General features: G+C 37.3%; 1 long non-coding RNA gene across 1 annotated transcript; it reads left to right on the forward strand.

Annotated features, from left to right (window-relative positions):
- Positions 1-457: 457 nt before the first annotated feature.
- On the forward strand, positions 458-5,389 carry LOC116653218. The gene is made up of 3 exons (XR_004306731.1): positions 458-690; positions 929-987; positions 4,762-5,389. It is a non-coding gene; the product is annotated as an uncharacterized LOC116653218 (long non-coding RNA).
- The last annotated feature ends 6,588 nt before the right edge of the window (positions 5,390-11,977 follow it).

Here is an 11,977-nt window from a genome sequence, read left to right on the forward strand (position 1 = left end):
CAAGCTGACCTGTTTGGGATATGAAGCTCATTTATCTTTATGGGAGAATAAGAGACAGGGCTGGGGAGGAATTTATCATCCTTTTAAAATACTCTATTTCCTGATAATGATGGCAGGGGCTAACACCAAATAGAGCAAAGGTATTTTCCCACACAATTAAGCCATTGGGACAGATTTCTTCCACAATTTTGAAATACAAATATTAAAACTGGAGTAGTTTCTGAGTCAAAACTTATTACAACCGAGGTGAAGGCAGAGGTGACTGGCAAGAGGGTCAGGAATTTGTGACTCATATCAGTAACATCTATTTTGTTAAAATAAATCAGTAACAGACACTGATAAGACCATAGTTGATTTTCAGTGTAACTTTTGCAATTCATCTTTGGCAATTCTTCACCTGTATTTTTTTTTTTTGTGTGTGTGTGTGTTTTTTTTTTGTTTTTTGTTTTTTGTTTTGTTTTATTTTTTTAAAAATTTAGATTTTTCCGATACTCCTCACTTCTTTACTGGATGGTTTCTCTTCACCTGAGCAGACTTCAGTGCTGAAATATTTGCTTTGTTGGAGATATTCTTCAGAATATCAGAACTTCAGAACTCTCAGTGCATAAAGACTTTGTTCTGCTGCTTGTGAAATGACTTCTGAATGATACATGCTATTCTTCACCTCAGATTGTGTGGACCTTTCACAGTGTATGTATGGACCTTAAAAAGTTTTTTTAAGATCTCTGTCTGCATTAAAACACATTGTACAGTGTTGACTGGCTTAGATGTCTCCCTTGACCTTCGTATAGCCTCTGCATTGGAAATCTTGTTAGATCTGTTAACACTCATTCCAAATGACCATAGCTGGGATCTGGTGAAACTAAGCTCTTTTTGCTATCACCATTTATGTTAATACAAATCAAACTCTTACATTGTTCCTTTAAAGTTTTCTTCCAGTACAGCTGAAAGACCGGAAGACTGAGAGAAAATGACGTCCTTGGGGTGGTGAGTGACTTTGCAACCTGGGGTTTGGAGGGGCCTGGAAGGAGGGAGAAGGCATCTGTGCCCTTTAAAAGAGGAAGATGAGAAAGGAAGGTTTTCAGACTCCTCACCTTTGTCTTTTTTAGTCATGGCTGGACTGTGATATTGTAATCTTGAGAAATAGTGTATGTTGTTTTCCGAACTAGAAAGTTAGAAGCTCACGCAGTTACTAATGGATCTCTGAGTGGGGTAGTGTCAGGACAACCACTAGGCTCAAAGTAGTGCTCATATTTAGAAACAATCTAAGTTCATTGCTGAGAAAATGTGAAGATAACACAGTGATCGGCAGACTGGTAAATTGAGGGAATGAGGCAATTGGTGGAATGATCATGATCACATGACAAGCAAGGGCATTCAAAATGAAAGCCTATAATCTGGGAACAAAGAAAGCTGGACACAGCTGCAGAACATTGGTTTTGGCTCTGGAGAGGTGCTTAAACAGACATTTCAGCAGTTGCCCTCTGTAGAAAGCTGCAACTAGTGCAGGGTTGGGTTGTACAGAAGACCAGGACCAGGAAGATAGTTTCTCCCTTTTGTGACAGTGCTGCTGTATGGTGGTATTCAACAACAGAAACTGTTTTTCAAAAGGAGAAATTGGAGACAAAACAGAAGGGAAGCATAAATATGATTTGGAGGTTGAAGAATATTCCCAGAAGGTGCAAATAGAAAAGTGCTAACAGAAAGTCTGAGATGATTTAATTACAGCACCTAACAAATATAAAAAGGCACAGAAAAGGAAGGCAGTATGGTGAAGGCTTAGCAGCTGATCTTGGACAACTCTGAAGGAGGAATAACCCTTTAATGAAGTAGATAAACCTTCAGGACAAGTAGGAAATGGTTTAGCTATCCTTTAGAGCCTTCAGATCAAACCCCAATGCCAGTTTCTGTTGGCAGGTTCATGAGTTTAGTAAAGGAGTAATTGGAAGAAATGTAATCACATGTGATATAGTAGGAGGAATATCAAATAAGCTAGTGCTCCCCTTAGGAGCTAATGGAATGTTATATCTAAACCTCTCCATTGTTGCACAGTTCATGAGAACTTTTCAAATTTTAGAAAGTTGCTCCTATATATTAAGTTCATATTCTCTGGAGTTGTAACATATATTGCAAACCATATCTTATAATTTTTGGTCTTAATTATGAAGGCAATAAGGAGGATTAACTTTAACACAGTGTCTGAAAAGTACTAAAGATTTCTACATGCTCAGTTATTTTATATGAATATAGTAAGCACGACATTGATTGCTGGAATTAGTGGTAATTAATAAACCTAGTGAGAATGTAAGAGGATAGGAGAGAGACTGAAAAAAAATGTTACTTCTTCAGATAGCAACAACAAGACAGTCACAATGAGGTCTATTAAGAGAATATCTTCTGGAGTGCAGCAGCTCTGAGACTTGACTCTGTGGTCACTGTAATGGTAAATGTATTCTGCTGTCTCATGGCTGTTTGGGAAAATGCTACAAAAATTCCATACTTTTGGGGTGTTTCATTGTGCATATAGTAAGAACAGCTAAGGAAACAGATTAATAATTACAAGCATGAGCTCAAGCCTGTAGATGTCCACATCTGCTTCAATTTAAGCATGTACTGAGCAATTAAGAGGAACTCCCATATGCATTGAATTAAACCTATGCAATTCTTGCATGACATGTTTGTATATGTGGCTATGTATACACAGTACACACCTACAAGTGTAGAGATAAATGTTCCAGCCAAAGAGAAAAACATATTAAAACAAAGTCACCTATGAAATTGAAAAAAAAATAGAAAAAATCATTTTCAGCTTGGCACCGTGTTTATGAAAGTCATGTCTTCTATGTGGAATTTACCTGCAGTGCTGTTTTGGGTGGACATAAGACCAGAAAATGGCAAGGTGTGGTTTCCTTGCATTGTTTGGGGGAGTGTCTGTCTGGAGAGATTTAAAACAGTGATCCAAGAGTTTGTCAGTAGCAATATAAAAACATGTTTTTCAAAAATGGTAGGCATGTTTCTGCTTTTCTGGTACATTCCATGCTACTGATTCAAAGGAATTCAAAGAAACAAGAACCCTCATTAAGCTATTACATACCTGGGCAAAGTAAAATGCTTTCTAAGTTACTTGTGTGCTAAGACAGTGGAATTTGTAGGAGGATTTTAAAAGACAAGGTCAATGCAGTAAATTTACAGTTTATATATATTTTTGTGTTGCATCTTATAAAGTGTACATCTATATGTCACAGGCAGGCAATTCTTGACAATGTTCTGTAGCAGAAAAATGGTTTCTCTATGATCTTCACTTTTCTTTCTTTCTTTCTTTCTTTCTTTCTTTCTTTCTTTCTTTCTTTCTTTCTTTCTTTCTTTCTTTCTTTCTTTCTTTCTTTCTTTCTTTCTTTCNTTCTTTCTTTCTTTCTTTCTTTCTTTCTTTCTTTCTTTCTTTCTTTCTTTCTTTCTTTCTTTCTTTCTTTCTTTCTTTCTCCTTTCTTTTTTTTTCTTTCTTCCTCCCCCCCCCAGTTAGTATTCTGTACTAGAAATATCAAGTTCCAATTTAGCTTTATTGACTTTGGCAGCATTTGCAGAAAATCCATCAGATAACATCATTTGTATCCAAAACTTCTGATGAACTTTTCTTATCAGCCTCAAGGGCTGACAAAAGCGAATGTGGAGCTGGCTCAATGAAGCTCAAATGTGTTTTGCATGCATATGAGGTGTGGCTAAGTCAGAGGCCTAGAGGAGGTAAGGGTGGAAGCAGGGTTTGTCTGCAAGCACTCCATAGCACTTCAAACTGTCAAGCAGACAGCTTCCTTGTCAGTTTGGTTATAACCACCACCATGACCATGCCAGTCACACACTGCATATACCTTCCACAGACTTAAAATCCAAAGCCAGTTTTGTCATAATTGTGCTGGTGGTATTTTTCTCTGTGATTTTAACATCCTTCGTAAGTGCTGGTTGTTGGCAGTGGTTGGCAGTGTTGGCTGAGGTTTCAAAGGAATTGAGGTGCTTAAATCAGTAAATTGCCTAATTTCTTCTTGTTTATCCATTATCTTTCTAATGGACGATGCAAACAATGTCACAGATGTAAAGACTGAAATGTATATTTTCTTACTCCTGGATCTGCCTGAAAGAATACCAATTCCATCTTCTTCATTTGCTGTTTTTACATCAAAGAATGCTGGATTTTTTGCCTTATGGTTGCAGAGTTTCTGTAGGGAGTTGGAAATGTTTTTGACTTGGTGACAGGAGATGTGGGTTTACATTCTGTTAAGCACAAGAAAACCTAACTCTTAAAATCTGAGTCAAATAATGCAGGATTGAGTAGACTCATTTCTCTAGAGACAACTCTAGATAAAGATAGATAAGTCAATCTCTAAAAGCTCCAGGGTTACCTGATTTGCCCTGCATAAATTTAGTTGATAAGTGGGTAATATGGTACCCAGTGGAAGAATAATGAATTCACTGTGAATCTCCAAATTTTTAAGTGAATGCTGTTAAAATTTGACAGTTTTTTCTTATCTAAGAAAGATTTTAATGAGCTTGAAAATAATGAAAATAATTCATGGGCCCAAATCAAGTTTCTAATGTTCAATAATATTTGAAATATTAAAATGTAACTCTCTTTTTATAAAATTTCCTAAGATGTATTGAATAATGTTGCAAGCTGAAAAATCTACATATGCGTTTCTGAATTCACTGTGTATTTAGTTAATTGAAACACTGTAGCACATAACGTTTAATCCAATTCCCTCTTCTCTTAAGATTAAATATCAAGATCTCTCTGAAGGAAATAATTATTAAAACCATCCATCTTTATGCTTACCTGAAGGTCTGCTGAGAAAACACTGTGGTATGTTTGTTTTTTCTTATTTCTTTTTGATCATGTGGCATTTCTACAGCACTGCTGCAAGAGTTTTTACATTTGAATGATTTCAGGTGATGTATTGCCAAGATTATGAAACTTCTTAAGATATAGATAGTACTAATTCTGTATTAAAACTGGCAGTTCAATTTTAAGCTCACTAGCAACTGGTTAAATCACTGGTTACTGTCTTTGCTTTTTCAAATTAAAGCTTATTCGAAGCTTGTTGTGATGCAGATAATATGTAGAGAAGCTTCAGATACCATTCTGATTGAGACCCATACATGAAATATAGACCATATCCTGCTCCAAAGGGTTTCACTGTCAGTATATTAGACAGATGAAGAAGGAAAAGAAAAAGAACGGCGTGGATTACCCAAATATGAAGTCAACAAGTCAGCAATAAAAGGGAAAAATAATTTCATTTCCTTTGGTTTAGATTTGTATTCTGATGAATATGCTGTATTTAAATTTAAGCTAGATTGTTCTATGGTGATGGAATAAGCAGAGGTAAAAGACAAAAACAACTGATGTGCTTATGTTACTTCCTGTCTGTGTGTCAGCTCTGGCTCTCTGCAAGGTATTTCACTGCATGTTGTTAACCTGTTACAATAACTCCTCAGGGAGGCAATTATTCACCACACCTGTGTGAACCCTTTATATGTTCCTATTTGTTCTTCCCTGAACTACCTTATTTAAAATATTGATATTGCAGCAGCATAGTGGGTTCCCTAGCTTGGAAACTGGAATTTTCAATCACTGAACAGCATGATCAGTTTCATTTTGCTTAAGCTGACTTGCCATTAAAAGTGTAATGAGGAACATCTTATTTCTCAGTAAAGATTTACTTATCTATCTCATATATATATATATATGGGTCAGCAAACTGATTACATATGAATATAGTGTAACACTGCTGTGAGAATTTGCATGCCAGCCCTATATCACCTGCTGAATAATCACTCTTCGCTTTATTTAACATGGCATAGTTTGTTTGTCCTTTTCTGCACATAGAAGACAGCACTGGCTGTGCTTATTCCAGTTATGGATACACAGGGATGTGGAAAGACAGAAAGGAGGTGGAAAACTTCAAGAGCTGCTCTGAAAGTAGTGACTACTATTTTGATATGTAGGACCATGGCATCAGAGGTGGATGTTGGTGGCATGACAGTGGAGGCTAACCTTTGCCAACAACATTCCATTAAACGTTGTTGCTGTGTGACATATGGCAGCAGAGGGATAGTCTGACACAATGGCATTTGATGTGGAAGTGTGTGTGAAGCAAAGGTGTGTTATTGAATTCCTCCATGCAGAAAAAATGGCATCCATTGACATTCATTGATGCTTGATGAACATTCAAGGAAAACGAAGAGTGGGTGTGAGCACAGTGAGGAGGTGAGTGGTACATTTCAGCAATGGTAACAGAGTTGTGAAAGACAAGCCATGTTCCAGATGGTCATGCACAGCAGTCACACCATGAAATGAAAAGCATTTTGATCAGCTCATCCACACAAGTTGACGGATTATGATAGCTGGACTGTGAACAGAGCTGAATATCGATTTCAATGCATTGGAAATGATGGTAGGAACACTGGAATATTGCAAAGTTTGTGCCAGGTGGATCACATGAATGTTCACATAGGAACAGAAAGGGCCATGTGTGCAAAATTGTCCAGACCTATTGAACCAAACAGAGCTGAAGCTGACAGTTTCCTGGTGATGAGACATAGTGTTACTACTATGAGCTAGACTCAAAATGGCAGTCCATGGGGTGGTGATATGAATTCCCCATCAAAGAAAATCTCAGGATGCTACCCAGCAAGTAAAGTGATGCTCACTCTCTTTTGGGATAGGAAAGGGGTGATACTTCTGGATTTCCTCAAACCCAAACAAGCCATCATCTCTGACCACTATGATGTGACACAGACTAAAGCTGAAAGCTCAAACTTACAGATTAAGCCAGAAAAGAAGACAATCTTTCTCTCTCAGCACAATAATGCTAGGCCCCATACCAGTTTGAAGACCATAGAATGCATTGCCAGTCTTGACTTGACTGTTCAACCACACCTACTGTATAGTCCAGATTTAGCAGCTCCTGATATCCATCTATTTGAGCCAGTGAATGATGGATGGCATGGACAACATTTTCCTAGCAACAATGCAATCATAGCAGCTCTGAAACAGTGGGTCACCTGTGCTGGTTGAGATTTTGTGAGTTTGGCAGGCAGGCTCTTGTTCATCTCTGACAAAAATGCATAGCTAATGGTGGTGACTATTTTGAAAAAACAAACAAACAAACTTGTTTTGTAGCTGAGAAACTTGTTCGTTTCTATCTAACAGTGTTATTGTGTTCTTTGTATCTGTTGTAGTTTCCATGGAAATAAAAAGGAGGCATTACTTTCAGAATGATCAGCAAAAATCTGTAGTTACTTCTGCTTACAAGGAGATAAAGCTTAGATTAAGAGATTGTTTATATCAAAGTCAAAGTGTATGGAAGAAGTAAAATGAAAAATATATATATATGTTTTTTTAAAATCCAGGTTAAATTTAGTAATTCTTCTTACAGTCTTTTTCAAATGGAAATTCAAGACTATTATGCTATTGACTTCAATGGAGTTAGCTTTTTACCCTTTTATAGGAGTTACAGTGAGCCCCAGTACTGACCTAAGTTGTCCTGCTGATGTGTAGTATTTTTGTAGCTGAAGCTGAGCATATTTTTAAGGCTTTGCCAGGCAACAGCTTCACTAAATTATCTGTCCATAGAGGAAGAATGCAGCTTTCTAGCCTAGGAATTAGGCACTATCCAAGGAAGAGGCTGGGGTAGCTCTCATCCTATCCTTCTATACAGTTGTGGTGGCTATTTTATGTGTGTGTGTATGTGTGTGCGTGTTTTTCTTGGTTTTGTTTGTTTCTTTACAGTTTCACTACAGCTTTCTGCTCCCTTGGTTTGTCAACTACATCTATCTGTGAATCTGCATAGAAAACCAGATCACTGAAATGACTCGTGAAAAAATAACATTCCAGAATAAGTGTTTTTCATGCCTCTGGCATTTTGCCCTGCAAAACCAGGGCATAATTTTTTTAAATCCACAGGTAAAATTTTAAAGCTCATTAAAATCATTTTTAAAAGCTCGTTTCTTACAGAACTATCTCCAAGTCTCCTTAGGGAACAACACCTACACTGGAAAAGAAGTATTTGCAATCATGCTACAATGATGACAGCTATCCTGAGGATGAGTTTGACACATTCATTTTAACAGAAAGAAAAATTTTGTGCCCTTCCTTTGTACATTATAAGAACAGGTTTCCTTGCAACCAAGAGAGGTGGCTTTTAATTCCACATACTCAAGTTCTGCAACTTCTCTTCTCTGCACTTCTTAGTTCCAACCATAGAAGGCACTCTTATACTGTTGTCTACAGCTTAAGACCCGATCCTGGAGCTGAACCCCTGGGCCAGTAATGTTTGAACTGTTGGTTTTGATAGAGTAAAACAGTAAATGTCCTCCCACTCCAAGACATAAAGCAAATAGTACATAGAGCAAATAAGCAAATACATTAATCTGTATTTCTCCAAAGGTAAATACCTTTCTGAAAAGGTAAAGAAAGTTACTGTTACTCATGTCTAGGAAAAGAAAAGATCCTTTGGGACATGCCATAGTAAAAAGCTCTGAGTAACTATAAAACATCACATCTCATCCATGCAAGAACTCTTCTTCAGATTTGTTTGATACTCTGAATGTTACACAATAGTTTCTCAAAGCCATCTTTCCAAAGCATTGGTGTTTTAGTATGAAGTTTGTGCTATATAAAATCCTTCCAATCAGTCCAAATAGTTTGTTTTTCCAAACTGTCCAAATTAGCTACTTGTGCTGTTTACTATCTGAAATTGTCTGTTTTGATGAGCAAATAAGAGATCAATGCAAAGTATGTATGTATGAAAGCACCAAAATGTAACTTTCTCCTCCACCATCATGTTCACAGTAAAGAAAAGTGGTGGGACAGAGCTAGTTTTGACTACTTACAAATGCTTGGGACCCACATGATTCAGAAAGGCAGGTGATAAAGAACATCCTCTCTACTTCCAGCTCCCCTGGGACACATGCAAGTATCTCCCAAGAGTAGGTTCTTTAGCCTGATAACATTGCTGGAAGATGAACCTAGAGGCTGAGAAACAGCTCAGTTTCTTTTTGAAGCAGAAGGGCTTTCACAAAAAAAAAAAAACAAAAAAACCTACCAGGAAGACAATTTGCTGCCAATCGCAAGTATATTGGCAAAAAATATAGCAATACTGTAGGAATTAACACTAATGTCATTATACAATATTTAAAAATTCACTTTTTCTTTCTTTTCTCTGTCTCAAGAAATTTGACCTGTGATATCAGCACATCTCTGATGTAGGGCTAGCTGATTTTCTTTCATTATTCTTATTTCATTCTATTTTAAACATTTGGTTTGCAACATTTACTTCTTTGGTTTCCAATTTTCTTCTCCATCACTGGGATTTTCCTTGTCTTTGCATGCCCTGAACTAACTGGATGTATATTGAAATTCATTTTGTTTCCCAGATCTGACATTCCTTGGTCACTCAGAGCACTTTTCTCTCAGCAGGAGAAAGGCAGACATTCCTCTATGTGCACAAATGACCTTATAAAAGATCAGTGCAAAATCATTTTACAGCTTGGACATCATTTCCAAGTAGGAGTCTGGCCCTAAATCTTTTTCCTCTCACTGGACACTTTATTTCCAGCTGTTCCAAGAGGAGTTTGGCATTTTGCTTTGTAGACTTCATCTTTAGTCTCCATCAGGACTAGATATGAAGGTAGATCATATCTAATATGCCATCCACGTGAAAGTAAAAGCTGAACAGCTGTGTGACTTGTCACAGTGAACAGCTATAAACAGAAGAGTAATTCAGCCCACTGGTGGGCTGTATCACTGAACATCATCAAAAGCTGGCAGATAAGTAATGGAAAATGAGTTAAATGTCATTCTGCCTTTCCATAGCTTGTCATTATTATTATTATTTTTTTTTTCATCAGAATGATTAGACAAGTTTAACATGTTTTGGCATTACTCAATGGCTGCTTGATAATTACAGGTACATGCTCAAGAATACAAGTATTTTCTGGCTTATGCTCTTAATTCTTTTGGAAAATAGGAAGCTCATGTACAGACCTGAATTTTGGAATGTCTAAAGTATACCCTCCTCTTTGGGCCATCAAATCTTTTTACATGTATTGTAAGCCTTTGAAAAGGCAGTGGAACATAAGATAATTAACAGTTGAACAAAAGATATTCAGAGGGAAGCTGCTTGTGAAATGAATACAGATCTATCTAAATGAGAAGTGGAACAATATGGGAGAAGAAAACAAATGTAGTCTACCACAGAAACTCAGTGCTGTGATTATGCCTATGAGAAACACCACAAAGGATTAGTTGTGTACAACTCTTCCGACAAGATACTGAATAAAAGTGTACCTCACTCCTTCAGCACTTCTTCAGTAGAGGGGCAGTATTCTTGTAGAGTGAGTGTTTTCTTTTTTTGTTTTTTTTTTTTTTGTTTGTTTGTTTTTGTCACTGTTTTAAAGAGCAGAAATAATTAAAAAGGGTAAGATCACTTGTACTGTAACAAAACTGGAGTACAGCATAAGGCCAGTCCTCAGTGTAATTTTGGCATATGCAGCTGTCCTGGGAGGGGAAAAAAAAATTAAACTAAGATCTTGCTGAGTATTGTCCGTTCTTTAAGCCTAGATCTTTAGAGATGGGTGAGCACCTTTTCCTGTAAAATGACATTGTAAACTATGCATTTATAACTGGCAGGTATCAGATCAGTCTAAATAAAAATGTTAGACCTGAACTCACAGTCTAAAGAGGAGATTAAATGTAGTGTATGTTCTTTGGAAATCTTTATAAATTGTAAAACAAAGCAAGTTTGTGCAGGAGCAGCTGTGTACACTGTGGTTGGTATGCGCTGTAAAATTCACTGTGTGTGCTTGCTAAATGTGATATCTGCATACACATGCTGGGCATAAGTTGATGGATTAGCAGTGAGTAGAATGGAGGAGGCTGTGGGATATGGAGAAAAACACTAGCATCTTTAAACAATCTCTTTCCAAAAATCACACTTTAACAATACTTTCCTGCTACTGTGTATTTCTAACTGGAAAGGAGGTTATCCAAAAATACTGTTAAATCCTATGGATTTCATGAAATACGAAGATTTAATGTTCATCAGATCGCCTGGATTTCTTTGTCATCACCTGGCTGGTTTGAGAGGAAGCAGAATGACCAAGCTGTACGGAAACAGACAGGCTGCTTCACTGGCTCCATTTCAGCAACATGCTCAGTGCCCAACAGCTGATTTGCCTCTTCCTTCTCTACTTGCACTACATGTGTTCCCATCACATGATGTTGCTGGTCTGTTTTTCTTGCTGAAAGAAGAGATACTGAGGTAAGTGTCTAAAAATTGTTTCATTTATTACTTTGCACATTAATAAAACAAACAAACAAACAAAAAAGTGCTCCTAGCCAAAAGAGTACCAGAAAAAAAAGAGTAGAAAAGAAGCAGATTTATAATTCCTTTCTTGCTTTGCCTTCATCCCCTTGCTCAGGAGTAATAATTTTTTTCTAGTTTCCCATTTATAGTAAGATCTGTTTGATAAAATTTCCCCTATGATCAGGTATTTTGTTCTCCCCTGTCCCGGCTTTTCACACAAGGACCTCAAAGAAGAGAGGCTGGATTAAAAGTGGCCTCAACACACCTAGTATCCAGGCCCTTGATACATTTCCTCAAGCTGAAAATGGGAAGCTGAGATCCGCCACCAAAAATAAGTCTTGCCCACCACATTAAACTATACTCTGGCATGGATTAGGGGTAAAATTTTTTCTCCCTATGGGATCAAGAAGCTCAGTAAAGGAACAGCAGATGGTGATGCACTACCTGAAAGGAGCAACAGCCCCTTCCTGCCCTTGGTTCTTGCAAAGGAAGTGTTGACCTGGCACCCTCAGGTTTTGTCTTTAGGTCTGGTAGTTGTTAGGACTGAATGGGTAGGAGAAATTCTTTATTGTTCAGCTGTGCATCTGTTTATACTCTTTGTGATGGGTCAAACAATGAAT

This window comes from Coturnix japonica, chromosome 3 (genome assembly GCF_001577835.2).
Source record: "Coturnix japonica isolate 7356 chromosome 3, Coturnix japonica 2.1, whole genome shotgun sequence".
NCBI lineage: Eukaryota > Metazoa > Chordata > Aves > Galliformes > Phasianidae > Coturnix > Coturnix japonica.